The following is a 16,017-nucleotide window of genomic DNA, read 5'->3' as shown; positions in this document are numbered from 1 at the left end:
GACAAGGGGAAAAATACAGTCCATGTAGGGATGAAATAAAGTCCATGAAGGGACGAAATAAAGTCAGTGAAGGGACGAAATAAAATCCGTGCAGGGATGAAAGTAGGATCCTCCAATATTTGAGACCTTACTGCCAGTATGCTGGGGGAAGGAAACGGGGAATAGGTTAGAACAAGTGGGAAAATCCGAAAGGAATGCCTACTCACCTTTAGAGTAAAGCGCTTCTGTACATAATTATGGCCATACTATGAACTCGAGTCAGAGGCCTTCTGGCCCCGAAAATAATATCCTTTTGCAATTGCTTTTATTTTATACACATACCGGTAAATTTTAATAACACCAATATGTGCAGGCCCACCAAAGAAACCCCCACCATATGTATTACCATTATGCTCAAAGCAGCTTCTCCTTTCCAGCATGCTATGGAGAACAAGGGAACTCTCTTAGTCTGTGAAGAGAGGGAGGGGTCTGAAGAAAGTATTAAAGAGGAAAGAATGATTGCCTTTTGCTAAAATCATGCTGTCTGTGTTCTGTTTCCAAGCTCAAACAGCTGCTTGCTGCCCTTGTGTTGCAAACAGTCTAATTTTGTGCTTCTACTGTCTCGTTGTAACCAAGCCAAAATATAACACTGTTTTTGCTGCAAAAATGTTTCTCCAAACAAAGGCTGCTTTTGTTCTCTTTTTAAAAATTCTTCTCTTTTCTTTCAACTGCTTGCAGTTGGAAAAGAGGAAAGAAAATTGAGTTTGAAGGAATGCGTATGATGTAGTTCTGTGTAGGGAATTGCAGAGAAAAGACTAGAAAGAGACATGGAAAGGAATGTCTTAAAAGTTGAAAAGCACCTGTAAGTTGAAAAATGTAAGCTGTGATGTGGAAAGGTAATGTGGAATTACAGATTGTTTTGTGAATGACTGATAACAGTTTGTTCTGTTTGAGCTACTTTCTTAACTGAGTTTTATGGCGAAATGATTGTTTGCCCTAAACATATTTAAAATGTTATATCCTTTGTTCTGTGAAATACACAAGACAAGCCAGTGTGAGTGTGTGTGTGTGTGTGCATGCATGTTTCTGAGCGGGAGCCCAAAGCTCCGTTTCTGTGCAGGAATCCAACCCCCATCAATCTTATAACTCATCTCTGTGAAGATGAGGTTTCTGTTGTATTTGTGAATGTATTTATTCTAGTGACATGTCTTTTTCTATAAACTGTTCCTTGCTCTGACATTGAATTCCAAAATTCACAGTTATTATATTAATTGAACCTAAAATTGGTCATGGCCTGAGCAACAGGGGGCACTTTCTGCAGTTCCAGCTGGCCAACTGGGGTGCTGAAGTTTTCCTTCTTTGTGAGTCTTCCCACCTCTGCAAAAGGGAAGTGCTGCTTATGGCTGGCTAAATGCATTAGGCATAAGGGCAAGCTCTATTCCATTCATTCTTATATCAAGTTGTTTGTGTTATTTCTGCCACTACTAAATGTCATAGGCCTTTATATGTTATGCTTACTGGTTTCCTTGACATGGTCTATCTTACCTATTTTCTGTGAGTTCAAAACTTTGCTCTCTTCTCTAAACCGGAAGTTTTCCCTTTCACTTCTTTCTCACAACTGAAAGCTGATCTCTGATGAACAATGATAACTCCACCCATTTCCGGAGAGGAGGGGGAAGGAGGTTCTCTGTAAAGCAGTTTGTGTGTTCCAGCCAGTTAATTGTGGGTGAGAAGGGAAAAAGAATTTTAAGATAAATTAGTCTAATTGTATTACTGTTCTATGGTTTTGCAAAATCTATGCAATATTTCTGCCAACTGATTTTGATGTAAACTGAGAGCTAATAATCAAATGGTCTAAGGCTTAAATTTTAAATTTGTCTCATCCACTAGCCCTGCTTTGCCTTCACAGTAGCTGAATCAGGTTTTCAGTCTGAAGCGGTCCTGCCTAGGCACATTTACCACTGCAGCTGTTCATGGCTGGCCCACTAGCAAGGTCAGGATACACAGCTGCCTCAGGCAGCAGATTGATGGGTCCTGGCCCTCTGCTGACCTGCTGCCTCCAGTCACCTCACCCAGCCTGCTGTCCCTCAAGCCTAACCTGGTGGTGGCATGTGATGTGCACACCAGTTCCAGTGGCTGCCCTGCCTTCCTGTGTCCCCTCATTCATCCCAGCTTGGCTTTTCATAGGGCAGGAGGCAGCACAGAGCAGCAGGAAGGGTCTTTATACCACCGCTTGGTTCTCCATTCCCTGTCTTCTGCCTTTTGAAAAGTAGGGCAGGATGAGGAGCAGGAGTGGTGGCAGCAGTTTCTTACCTTCCCCAGTTAAGGGGAGATGGTGGGAAATTAGGGATGAGTGGAGGGAATTGGAGTGTGGCATTTTCTGCAACTTCAGGGGGAAGATTAGTGTGCAAAGGGGGATCTGCTCACTTTGTACTGGCTGCAGGGATATGGGAGAGATCAGGGGAACATCAGATAGGGAGAGAGACTAGGTCTGTTCACACAATCATTCAGGATTGGGCTGGAGAACAGGGGAGATCCTACCCTAGTTGCAGCCCACCAGCAGAACCTCTGTTTGGGTCAGCAAACCCAGGAAACACACAATCAAGCCAGGCATTGTTGAAATCTGGAGCTGCAAGCATGGAAAGTCCTCCAGGCCTTGTAGGCCTTTCCAAGATGCTTTGCCCTGCCAGTAGACTGGAAAGCCTCATGACATCAGTCACTGCCTTCTGACGGGCCATGAGAATCAGGAGGTGGGTTCAGTCCTGCTGAAGCAATAGGATCATAGAGTGTGCTTTGCTGTATGGCACATCCATGGTCAGCAGCACCTGTAAAAGCCACAGCTCTTTATTGTTTCCAGGCCTGTTATCAGGGTAGAAAAGGTGAGTGGGTTCACACAACCAAAAGAGCAGGGTAGAAAATCTGGGTTACCCTGGTTTGAGAAACCTGCGCTGAAGGGATTTTTGTGAGTTCACACAAGCATTGTGAACTCACAGAATGTGGGTAGCACAGCTTTTAATCTGCTTTTGATGGCTGTGTGAACCAGCCCAATGAGTGACTCGCAGGGAGAGAGATTGGTGTGTGGTGTGCTCTGTGTGGCAGGGGCAGAATTAACCATATCGCCTCAGGCCCTGGGTAGGGGGAGCTTAGTTTGGGCCTGCATCTGCTATTTGTGAGAACTAGGTTGAAAACCCATTTAATTGCCTTCTATCATACTTACATTTATTGGTGAAACAAGCCCAATTCAGATTTTTTTTTTTTTAAGCGTAGCTAGTAACTGTGTAACTGGGGAGATCCAGTCTCATGAACACGGAAGTGTCCACCATCACAGATAGGATGCTTCCCTGTTCAGACAAACAGAGCACTAAGCATGAGCAGTGGGGACCACTGATGACTGATGCATTGGAGCAGGACTTCTGACCTGTTTGCAGCAGTGAACACAGTTACTGCAGCGCTTTTAAAAAACATCTGAATGAGGTAAATTCTACGAGATGTGCTTCTGAGTAAATGGGCATAGGATTGAGCTGCTAGTTGCAGCAAACTGTTGCTTACTTGTTTTTTCTAGTAAGTTCAATCACATCCTCCCCATGTGTTTTTGCACTAAGCTAAAGGTGCAAACCTAAGAATGGCAATGTTAACTATTTTCCCAAAATGTGTGCAAGAGAAATCCACCTTGTTTGGTTTGTACACTGCCCCATACTTCTGTCTCTGGGCACTTTACTACAACATAAAACAAATTAAAGCAGAAATTAAAATCTTAAAACAATTTAAAACCACAAGTCTAGTTAAAATGCTTGGGTGGATAAATGTGTCTTTAGAGACCTTCTAAAAGTTGTCAGAGATGGGGAGGCTCTTATTTCAGCAGGGAGCTCATTCCAGAGTCTCAGGGAGGAAACAGAGAAGGACCTTCCCCGCAGAAGACCCGGCTGATGGTTTGGGAGGGTCAGGGCATGCGATTCTGTGCATCCAGATGGTCCCCTGCTTTGCCCGGCAGCGCAGAGGTGCAGGCATCATGACGCCCCCCAGAGCTCCCACAATGCACTGCGTGAGTGTGTGGTGCATTGTGGGGCTCTGTGCAGTGATGGGTGGGTCCCTGTCAGTGTTACAGTGCTGGCTAAAAGCAGCCGGCGCTGCACATGAGCAGGGAAACAGAGCTAAGGGAGCATTAACCTTGTTTAGGAAGCGGGCTTCTTTGGTGGGTTTGCCAGCAAGGCGCCACCGGGATTGGGTGCAGGCAAGATCGGGGTTGGCCTCCTTAGCCTGGTTTTGGCTGCACATGAGAACAGCCTCTATGAGTTTCACTGTAATGCCTCCTTATGGTTGTGTAATGACATCATTTTCTAAGCCTACTGGGCTGTCAGCTTGAAAAAGTTGGGTTTGTTGCTACAGGTCGACCTTGGTATTCACAGAGGTTCTGTTCTCCGCAAATGCCGTGGACAGCAAAACCGCGAATACTAGGTCATTGAAATCTATGTGACCGTGGTGGTTAGGTTCCTGGAGGCCCGAAAACCTTTCAGAAAAATGGCAAAAACCAGGCAAAAACCACCAAGTAAAGTGCCCTCCTGTTCTCCACTGGCCTCCAGCAGTCCAGCAATGCCCCCTAGAAGTCCAATTTTTGCCATAATTCCATGATATTTTTGTGGGGGGAAATGGGTTTTTTTAAACTGAAAAAGCCACAAAATGGCTCCCATGCTCAAAATAGCAGCCAGAAACCCCGCCCCCCATGTATACTGAAATTGGATGTCAGTTCCCCGACTATGGATATGTGAAACCACAAATGCTGGATCTGTGGATAACGAGGCACTGCTGTATTGTTTCAGGAACCAATCACTATACGTCTACATTCTGGAAACTAGGGGCACCATCAATGATTTAACAGATTCTTAACAGCCACTGGGCTACTCTTTAACTTCCCAAGGACTCTTTCAATGGCTAGCCATATGGCAGCAAGATTAAGAGCCCTTTGTCACGATCTGTGAGGAGAGCTGGTCTTGTGGTAGCAAGCATGACTTGTCCCCATAGCTAAGCAGGGTCTGCCCTGGTTGCATTTGAATGGGAGACTTGATGTGTGAGCACTGCAAGATATTCCCCTCAGGGGATGAAGCCGCTCTGGGAAGAGCAGAAGGTTTCAAGTTCCCTCCCTGGCTTCTCCAAGATAGGGCTGGGAGAGATTCCTGCCTGCAACCTTGGAGAAGCTGCTGCCAGTCTGTGAAGACAATACTGAGCTAGATAGACCAATGGTCTGACTCAGTATATGGCAGTTTCCTATGTTCCTATGTTCCTATGCTTGAAGGGGCAGGGGAGGAAGCCTCAAAAAGCTTACCTCCTGTACAGACAATCCTCACTGTTGGTCTGGGCATGGCGATTGTGTGCCCAAACATGCAGCTGCTGCCTCGGGCAGCATGGAAGGTCATGGGCTGGGCTGTATCACCCCGGCCCCTGGAACTCCCATAAAGCACTGCATGAGTGTGCAGTGCATTATGGAGATTACCCTGATGCTGACCGAGAGCCCCACAGTCTCCCAACCCCGGCTGCAAACAGCTTGGGCTGGCAGATGATTTTTTTTTTTAATGGGGCGAAGGGAGTGCTAACTTAAGAGGATTGCTGGCTTGGCAAGTCTGCCACCAAGTTGCTGCTGGGAAAGGGCACTATCCCAGCCATTCTCACTGGGCTTGGCTTTGTTAGCCTGTGCATGAGAACAGCCTTAAAGATTTCAGTTTTTGAATCCTGAAGAAGGTTGTTCTGGGAATGGAGAGACATGATTTGGGGAGGCTACAATTAAAATCAGATATGTTGGTTTCCAGAGCCTGGTCTAAGGGCACACCATACAGCCACCCTGCTGAAGCTAAGCAGGTCTTGCTGTGGTCAGTACTTGGCTGGGAGACCCATGCCACCTTTGGGGATGGGGCCATAGCTCAGTGGTTGGGCATCTGTTCTGCATGCAGTAGGCCCCAGGTTCAGTCCCTGGCATCTCCAAATAGGGCTTGGAAAGACTTCTGCCTGAAATCTTAGCGAAGCCGCTGTCCGTCAGTGCAGCTAGTACTGAGCTAGTTGGACCAATGGTCTGACTCAGTGGCAGCTCCCTATATTCCTCTGAAATCCTAAATAATAGTTTTCTATAATTATATGAATCATCTGAAGTTAAAAATTATATTCAGGTGACTCTCATTTATAAAATCAGATTCTCAGTATTCAAATAAAATACAGATTTGCTGTATTGAACCTTTCTTCAGGAAGCACTAAAGCCTGGTGCACAAACTATTAAATCTACCAAGAACAGGTGGAGATGCTGTATTCAGATATGCCTTTATTGCCTTAACCTTCACATTCTTTGTGTTCGTTTAATGCAGCATACTTCTGTGTTCTTAAATATTTTCTTATCAGTTAGACTTTAATCCAGTGCTTTACTTCATGCAATTAGATACCTTCACAGTTATGGATAAACACTTAAGGCTCAATTCATCAAGGCAAGGCTTACATCGGTGCAATGAAATGCAGCACACACACCACTGTTGTGTGGTGTAGACCCTTGGGCATTTCCCTCTAGATTCACAATGAAACTTGGTTATGGAAGGGAATTGCATATGTGATTTAAATGGGCTTGAGGCAGCTGCTCTGCTTTATCCTGGAAACATGAAAAGGCTTCAGGGAAACATCATCCCTTGGTGATCATAAAAGCAGCACTTGCATGTTTCCATATGGAATATCCTTAGAACCTTGTTCACAAGCTCAGAGAGAACTGAGAGGCAAAGCTGAGTGGTTCTGGTACCCAAAGGAGTTCAGATACAGGGCTGCCAAACACAAGGGCCAGATTCTCTGGGTAGATAAAATTGGGTGTAAATGCAGGGGTTACAATTGCATTCCTCAGAGGCCAGCGATGGCCCAGTTCAGGGTTTCAGGATAATCCATTTTGGCGGTAATTTACATCCCATCGAAGTCACTGGGAAATGGATTTGGATTCCATCCCATACACATAAAGGGCAGCCACAACATTCCAAAGCTTTAGATGTGTTCAGATGAATAATTTAATGTTACTTTAGGTTCATAAAGCATTGGCTGATTGCATCAAACTGATTAATCAGCTATATTCATTAGTCACAGATGAAATGGATTTTCAATCATGTTTAAACCAGGGAGTTGCCTTCTGTGAATTTATGTTCAGGCAATGCTTTTCTTATTCTCTGTTTTTGCATGTATTATTTTTTATTTTAGCTGAAATCCTAAATGACCATATTTAAAGACATGCAGTGAAATGTGGGCGGTTGGAGCACTGCCCGTGCTGCTGCACCTGTGTAAACACTGCTGACAGTGTTGCGGAACAGGGCTATTTCACTCCTTCTTAAAGCTGAGCAAATGATTTCCAATGGGTGTCATATCACACAACAGCATCTGTTCAACTTTAAGATGGAGTGGGGAAGCTCCGTTCTGTGACATCATTGGCGGTGTTCATACAGATGCAGCAGCCTAGGCAGAGCTCATGTTTCACTACACAGTATGTCAGTAACCACTAGAGAAGAAAATCCCACCAACATTGCAATTTCTGTTGTGAAAAGACCCATAGTAGGCAAATGATACAATTATCTTTTTTAGCTTTTTATAATTATTATTTATACTAACTATCTCTATACAGGTGGGCCTCCTTAATCATGGGGGTTCCATTCTCACCAATAGGTGTGAATATGGAGACCGCAAATATTGATACTTTACCCCTGTGGGAATCTGGGGGTTAAGCTCCTAACAAAAAAAGGGCCAAAAAAGCAAGCGAGGCAGAAATAAGAAAATAGCATTGTACCTTATTCTCCACCTCTCCGGTGCCCCCCAAGCCCCGAAAACAGTAGAATATTCGGCAACACTTATTTTTAAAGATACAAAATGGTGGCCGGAAATGACATCAGAAATCATTTCTGGGTCATTTCCAGCCACTCAAGACCATGAATAGGTGATTTTTTCCTATTTTTCTACCTACAGATAAAGAAACTGGGTCTCTAAGATCCAACCACAGATACGCAAAACTGTGATCTGCGAGTCTGTGGATACCGAGGGCCACCTGTATTTCTTTGAAGGGTTCAGATGCTTCAAACACACGATCTCAATTATCCTCTCAACAAACCTATAAGGTAGGTCAGTATTATTACCCTGTAATTGAGGGTCGTGCTTCAGAGGGAAAGGGAGATTGGCAAAAATTGCCCCTTTACCCACTCAAACAACAGTGCAATGGTAGTCTGAAACTCATAGTACTGCACATGTGCAATGCTGGTCTGAGTGCCGGTCAATGAAATTTTATAAATGGAAATTTTTTCACAGAAATATAATACATGGAAATCTCCCCAGAAAAAAGTTCAAACCCGCCCCCACCTTTCTTTGTCACATTTCTTAAGACGGAGGCTTTTAAATTATTCTGCTACACATCATTGTGATGTTCCATGGTGTTTAGGCTTTTAGACTTCCTTGATCACGAAAGGTGTGTTGCATATTTCAGCATTCATTATTATTTCCTTCTATCTACCCATCTGCTTATTGTAGCAGTCTCTTCTTCACTGTGGGATTTTGTATAGACTTTGCCTGCTACTTTAAACTCTTCCCCATAGCTCTGTCTATCCTCTCAGTGAGTGCATTTGTGACCCTTCTGTTCAGATGGAAACTGTCCCACCTGCACAGGCTCCATCTGTTCTAAAATGTCCCAAAATGTGAAGCGGGATGGAGCAAATTCTTCTCAACTGAACTAACATCACTGACTGGAATTCTCCTATACTTGGAGATTTAGTAGTATGCATTTTTACTTACTTCAAGATATTTTCTAATAATGTTAATCAGCACACCTACCAACTTGTTCCCTCTTTTGCAGCATATGCAACCGACCGCCTAAACCTGCATGCTGCAGCAGATGTTATATTGTTGCCATTTTAATTTTTTAATTGTGGTATATTACTCATTGCCATGTTTTTGTTGCCCCTTAGTTGGCAGATTTAGATTTTTTAACCACATAAAGGGCCAGAGTAACCATAGCTTAACTGGCATCCTACAGTAGTTAACAAAGAAAAGGCAACAAGGCAACAGTATGTTATCTTATGCCTAAAGTGTGCAAATCAATTGCTTGTTCCTAAGCCATGTTCAGAGTGAGTCATTACCAGATCATCTCTTTGCAGAATGTTGTGTTCATCCCTGAAAGTCTACCTGCTTAGGAAAAATATAAACAAACACCTGGCAGACATAACGATCAAAACATGAGCAGAACACTATTTGGAGTGAATGCACTTTGATCAATTTTAGGTTAGAACTGAAACAGCATAGCAAGACAGAGTTGCCCTACTTATAAAAGACAATAGCTACCTATATCTATAGGAGTGCAATACCAGCCATTTCTGCATATCCAAGAATTAATTATCAAATAAAAGTGTTTAAAGATAAGTAAATGGTAAAGTGCAATACACAGATGTCTGTCCTTTTTAAGGGTTTCAGCATGTAATGAAATTATTTATACTGTTCCGTTTCTGAAATAGAAAAAGAGCTTCTCAACCCTGTTTAAAAATGCACCTGAGTGTTTGTAGAATGAAATGATATATAGAGAGAAATTAAGAGAAGCAAAACATTCCATATATGGAACTTACTTTCACCTTGATGGGGGGGAAAGATGGCGATCTCAATTATTTTCCCTTATTGCATGGTAGCCTAAGGGGGGAAAGTTACTACTTTTCATTATGGAGTAAACCTCAGCAATTGCAAAAATACTGCACACATAACCAGATATTATTATTAAATACATAATACTTAAGGGAAAAGGTTTCATTTTAAAATAATGATAATGAGGTTATAAAGCATTGAAAACTTAGAGCATCCAACATCTAAATATCAGATTGGTAAGGCGATATATGATTGATATGTGGTCCTTATGATGATGATGTGTCCCACTCACTGCAAGGTAAGAAAGCTGCAGCTTTGTTTATCTGGCCCCTACACAATATTGTCAGGATGCATTTTCATTTTCCAAGTGACTACTGCCACTGTGCCACAATCTGTGCTTATTTCTCATGCAGCTAAACCCTTTGACACTGTGGTTTTTAATTAAAATTACATTAAAGTTAATCAGCCAGAAAGAGGCTTCTGTAGAAGGCAGGTTTGATTGCAACCTGCAAAGGGCACTGGGGCTGCCAACTCACTAAAGATGTGCCGGCAGATGCCAAGCTGTTTGCGTGAGCCCAATAGTTACAGAGATACTGGAAGAGGTCACTTCTGTTTCACCTTTTGAGGTACGGTCACATGACTAGCACCGTGCAAGGAAGGAAAGCACTGCAAGAACTGAAGCAAAGACCAATGTACTTATGGTTATCTTATTTCTCCCCCTTAAATCAGGAGGATTAAAACAGAGATCAGGGGAATCAGGAGATCAGGAAAATAACTTCGTTATTTTCACAAGTAATCTTAAACATTTTTTAAAGATTTCTACCCCAATTAATCAAAGGAAATATCACATTGATAAATATTAGTTCAATAAGGTGCATAAGATTAGAGTTAATTTTAAAAATGCCTGTCCTCTGCTTTTTGTCTCTAATCTTAAACACACATTTTAAAAATTCATTTTTATTTATTATTGCACTCAATGGGCCTTCAGAATAAGCATGCTCAGAATCAGGCTGAATCTTTAACATTCAAAATTAAGGCATTAGAAACTAGGAGATGGTTTAGATATAACACCAAATCATGGTTTGGCATTATATGAATAAGCACTGAGCAATACTATACAAATGCTTAGTTAAAACGTACCGTTAACTAATGCTGACCACATGCAGCCAAAGGATGCGTGGCCACAGTGGCTGCATTCTCCCATCAGCAACAAGGGCAGTTGTGCATCTTGCTTCAGGCCACACATGAGAAGGAGTGATCTCCACCAATCTCCCCTTTCCCCGGAAGCGCTCTGTGCAACCCACAAATATGTCCCTGAGGATCGCGGAACCCTCGGGCATATTTGCAGGTTGCATAGAGTGCTTATAGAGTAAGGGGAGATTGGTGGAAATCACTCCTTCTCATGTGCGGCCTGAAGCAGGATGTACAACTGCCCATGTGGGAATGCAGCCACTGTGGCCGACAAAAATCGCTTCTGCCCCCTACAGCCATGTATCATTTGGTTGTATGAGCACATTAGTTATGATGTCAGCCAGAATTATTACTAAAAATATTTATATACTGCTTTTCAACCAAAAAAAAAGTTATCAAAGCAGTTTACATAGCAAAGGAAAATAGAATATGGTTTCCTGTCCCAAAATAGCCCACAATCTAAGAACAAACTAGCAGATGCTAGCAATATCAACTGGAGAGATACTTTGCTGGCATGAATAGGCTTTCCCCTACTAAATATAAAATATGCTTCTTACCCAATCTGCGGGATAAACATGCTCCTCTTGCACCCTCCCACACACTGTAATCCCCCTCTCTGATCCTGGTTCGATCCAGAATAGTAAAATACTGGTTTCCTTTCTGGTTAGTAGGGCAAGTACAGACCATAGTTTGCCATGTTGGGCAAAAGGTTAATTTGCCTAAACCAGGAACAGAGTGAGGAAATCCACTGCACATGAGGGAGCGAGGGAAAAGGAAACATGTGGGGCACATTTATACAAATAATTAAACAGCCTTAGCAGTGCAGCGTAGTGGTTAGAGTGTTTGACTAGGACTGGGAAGAACTGAGTTTGAATCCCCATTCAACCGTGAAACTCACTGGGTGACTCTGGACCAATCATGTTTCTCTCAGCCTAACCTACTTCACAGGGTTGTTGTTGTGAGGATAAAAACAACCAAGTACACTGCTCTGAGCTCTTCGGAGGAAGAGTAGGATAGAAATGTAAAAATAAATACATGAAAATAAATCTATGGACCTATAAAGGAAAGGAAATATTATTTGGCAACTGACCTACTGTCATGCAGTTCCATCTCTCCTGCCACACAAAATTTCTGAAGCCATGGCTGCAGCAATCCTATGCACACTTACCAGGAGTAAGCTTCACTGAACATAGCGGAACTCACAGGATTGCTCTGCTCAAACTGTCCAAATGTAGTCCATAGGGTAAAAGCAAAACGATTCACTGGTGCAAAATAAACACTCTGCTCAGAAATCCCATAAAGGCTCTCCACACGAGCAGTGTGGACAGCCTAGGAGGGTTTGGTGGGGAGAGCGGGCTTGGCCGCCCAGCCCCTGAAAATCACAGTTCCCCCAAGAGTGTGTGGGGCATTCTGGGGGGGACCCCCAACACTGGGAGGCTTGTCGTAGCCTCCTGGTTGGGGGTTTACTCATGTGTTACCGTGGTGCGGAGGCTCACGATCACCAAGATGACATTAGCAGAGCACTCGAGGGGTATTTAGGTGGGTCAGCAGCCGCCAAACCACAAACCAAGCCGTTCGCCCACAAGCCTGGTGGTTCCCACGACTGCTGGAAAATGGGCTGGGCTCCCTTAGCCCACTTTCCAGCGGTTGTGAGAATAGCCTCTGTGTGGTTTCAAGCAGCACCCTTTCATCGGAGGAAAATACTGAAGTGACAAATACTGGTGCAACTTTTTGCCGGTGTTTCCAACTGAGCTGTGCTGCTGCAGGCATCTAACAAATCACTACCAGTCTTTCACAAAAACACAAGTGTGCAAATCCAAATATTTAAAGTTACATACCAGCACTTCAGGAGCACAACACACATTGTTTCCTAAGTAAGCCGTGCCTCCAAGGTACGGGTACAAAACTGGAATATCCTTAGACACTCACAACAGCACAAGTCAATCAGAAATCCCAGCATAATCCTGCACAATATATGAGCCACTGTTCTTGAATCGATAAAATGGTTCTTTCATTTGCAGATGGACTGATGTAAAGCTGTGGCTTGAAATGAGTTGGGATTGCTGAATTAAGCATTTATTTTGCACTAGTGAAACTTTTTGTCTTTGGATTTTTGTGTTTGTTTGTTTGTTTTTGTTTTTTCTACTTTTGTTTGTTTGTTTGTTTGGCGCTGCCTTCCTTGTCCCCTTCCAAAACATAAGGTGCCAATGCAAAGGATTTGGAATATCCTAAAAGCCCACTTGATTGAAACGAAGGAGTAACTACTTGCTCCACCTTGAGAATCATCCCATAGGATCAGGCTGCTAGAGATTTATTGACAATTCTGAACTATTGATCAATGCTGGGTAAAATATCTTTGGAATCCTACAAAATTACTTTCACATCTTCTGCAATTTTACATCTTGGTTTCAGTAACATATTTATTTTCTCCATCCCTCACCCACCCTGCTGTGAAAGATCTGTGTTTCAAAAGGCCATCCTTGTATCTTTAAAATGTTGTGCTCAACCTTTTCAGTGCCCCCTCTGTAAATATTTGCATCAAACAAAGAAGCACTTGCTCTGGCTTACGATTGTACTTGCTACATCACTACTGATTAGGCAAAGTGTGAGTCTATAATACCAGACGGTATGAAAGCACTTGGACATTGCATTCAGTGGGTTAACTGATGGCATTTAATGTACTTAATCTGGCAAAAGCATTTCAAGGCTGGAAAATACTTCCCCTCAGATTACTGCTTGGTCAATTAGCAACCTTTAGGATGGAGTTCTGTGTGTGTATCCTTTTCTTATCCTGTCAGTTTTTCTTAGTTATTCTCCAGTAAAATGGGCCTGCAACTACCCCCCACCTTTTCTTTGATTTTCAGGCAGGGTAGTTCAAAGACCAGTTCCTTATTCCTCAAACTTTCCTATCGGCAATGAAACAGCAGTTATCACAACAGCTTAAAAGACAAATGTGAAGGGACTGCTCAAGTATAAGATGGTGTCTGGGGGGGGAAAGAGAGAGAGAGAGAGGGAGAGAGAGAGAGATGGGGGTAGCTCATTTGACAGAGCTGTTCACACTTTTCCTGCACAGCTGGGAGACATTATCTTGATTTCCCAAGATTGGTGTGTTTTCCAGCACGGTGAGCTAAAAACACACACCACCAACAACAATGAAAAACCAGCATCCTCTTCAAAAAAGCTGGTACTCTATCAGACATTTGAAGTCAAAAACTCTTTAGTCATAAAAAGCCACGCTTTAAGGGTGGGGAAAACATATTTTAAACTAGATGTTTTTATGAGGTCAATAGTTCAACTAAAGTTAACTGGAAGGCGCTCACAGAAAAGAGAAAGAGAGATAATGCAGTACTTCAGAGCAGGTACTGGCAGCTGCCACTGTCTCTATGGCTGCATTCGGACATCACATGAAAGCGGAGTTACACAGAACCTAACATGATCTTAGATCCCAATTAGCGGAGCACTCGCTCCGCTAACCTGGGCTTAGGGGAGGGCTCCGTAAGCGGGTAAACCACTTGAGAGCAACCGGGCTTGCCTGCAAGCTCAGTGGTTCTCACGGTCGCCAGAAAGCGGGCTAGGCTCCCTTAGCCCGCTATTTGGCAATTGTGAGAATCACCTCATTATCTAGGCACGTGCACAAACTTGCACGTGCCTAGAAATAGGTTATATTTAGCCCTTTGAATCCTTGTTCTTGCTGCTTTCCTGTATATATCCTGCATATGTGTCTCTACCTGTCTGGCCTTTTCTAGGTTTCTGTTGATCTTCAGCAGTTATATAATTCCTGGTTCCTGCTCTCAGTGTTTCACCAAAATCAGGACAGCCCCAAATATTTTGCTTCCCCCCAATGTTTCCGCTGCATAATCTAAAAGTTGTGTCCTCAGCATCTGCTTAATACTTACAAGCAATTTTGGGATCCACTTCTCAGATCACACACAACTTTTTTGGCACTCTTAATAACCCATTGCTGCTAAGAAACTGCCTGAGTTCCTTGTGCAATTGTGCTGGCCCTTACCAAATCTAAACAGGAGCATGAGAAGCAGTACCCTCTTGGGCAGTAATGGTATGATATTGTGCTTGCAGGTATTCAACCTCCTCTTGCTGTGTTGACCTTACAATCACTTCCCCTCTGCAGTGCAGATAGGGGGAGGATGAAGGCATCCAGCAGTTCATATCAGCCAAAGTATACCAAGAGTGTGACTGCTTTAGACTTCCCTCCATTTCCACTAAATTGTTGAGTTGTTCTTTATTAAAGTACAACAAGCTATACAAAAATGTAATCTTGGGCTTATTTTAGTAAGGATGAAAGGAATTTAGCAAATTAATCCCTGTGGATCAGAAAATCGGGGCATATATGTTATTCACTCACTATATTCTCCATTTTGAGGAAAGCAGCAATCTGTTACAAACTGATGCATGGCTAGTCCTGTTTTGCAGCAAGTTAGGCCTGTTCTAGACAGAACAATTCATCACATGATAAAACTATTACTGGAATGTACCATTTCAGATTTTGGGGGCTTGTATGAATGTTTCCTGTCAGGGGGCAAGCTATATCAAATGAAGACTAGATGTACATGTCCACAAAGACAAGCAGACAGCTGCATGAACTTCCCATTTACTTTAATGGAGTTTTTAGGCAACAGGGCATATTATAACCCCACTACTGTCCATCTGGGCCCTTTGGTTTACAACAGCATGGCTGATTTGGTGTTGGCCGGGAGCCCTTACATAGAGGCTCAGTGTGGACATAATCTTCCCTGGAAATGCCCTGCAAGAGGTGAGCTAGTTCCCTCTATAATGTTTCAGCTGCACCAGCCACCACTGGGTCCTCCCCTAGGACACTGCTTAAATAATATGCCCAAACTCCGCTCTCTGGGCATGGCTTCCCCTTCCCACCTAGATCCAGGAGGCATCTCATTGTAGCCAATCTGTACCAGATACCCCTGGCCCCTAGTGTCCTCCCTGCCTGCAGGGGAACTGGTGGCCCATCAGTAGTCCCTGACAGTGGCACACTCTGACCCCAACGGGCACAGAACTCATACTCCATTAAAGCAAACTGGCATGGTCAAGAAGAAGGCTAGGCAAGAACCTACTCGATCTGGTTTTTCCTACAGCTTAGCCCGAAGAACAATGATAGTGGATGTAAGAGTCTTTTGACTAAAATTAGGTATTCCAACTAGGCATACATTTCGAAATCTACTCCAATGTTCTATAAAAAGGTCATTACGGAACCTT

General features: G+C 43.3%; 1 long non-coding RNA gene across 2 annotated transcripts in view; it reads left to right on the top strand.

Annotated features, from left to right (window-relative positions):
- Positions 1-772: 772 nt before the first annotated feature.
- Positions 773-16,017, top strand: part of LOC128331426 (uncharacterized) — a 75,656-nt gene continuing 60,411 nt past the window's right edge. For both annotated transcript variants that reach the window (XR_008310294.1, XR_008310295.1), the window contains exons 1-2: positions 773-875; positions 7,945-8,093. This is a non-coding gene — a long non-coding RNA (uncharacterized LOC128331426). The remainder of the gene's footprint in view (positions 876-7,944; positions 8,094-16,017) is intronic.

Source organism: Hemicordylus capensis, chromosome 6 (genome assembly GCF_027244095.1).
Source record: "Hemicordylus capensis ecotype Gifberg chromosome 6, rHemCap1.1.pri, whole genome shotgun sequence".
NCBI classification, from domain to species: Eukaryota; Metazoa; Chordata; class Lepidosauria; order Squamata; family Cordylidae; genus Hemicordylus; species Hemicordylus capensis.
Note: the sequence above shows the minus strand (reverse complement) of the source record. Positions and strands in the feature narration are given on the sequence as shown.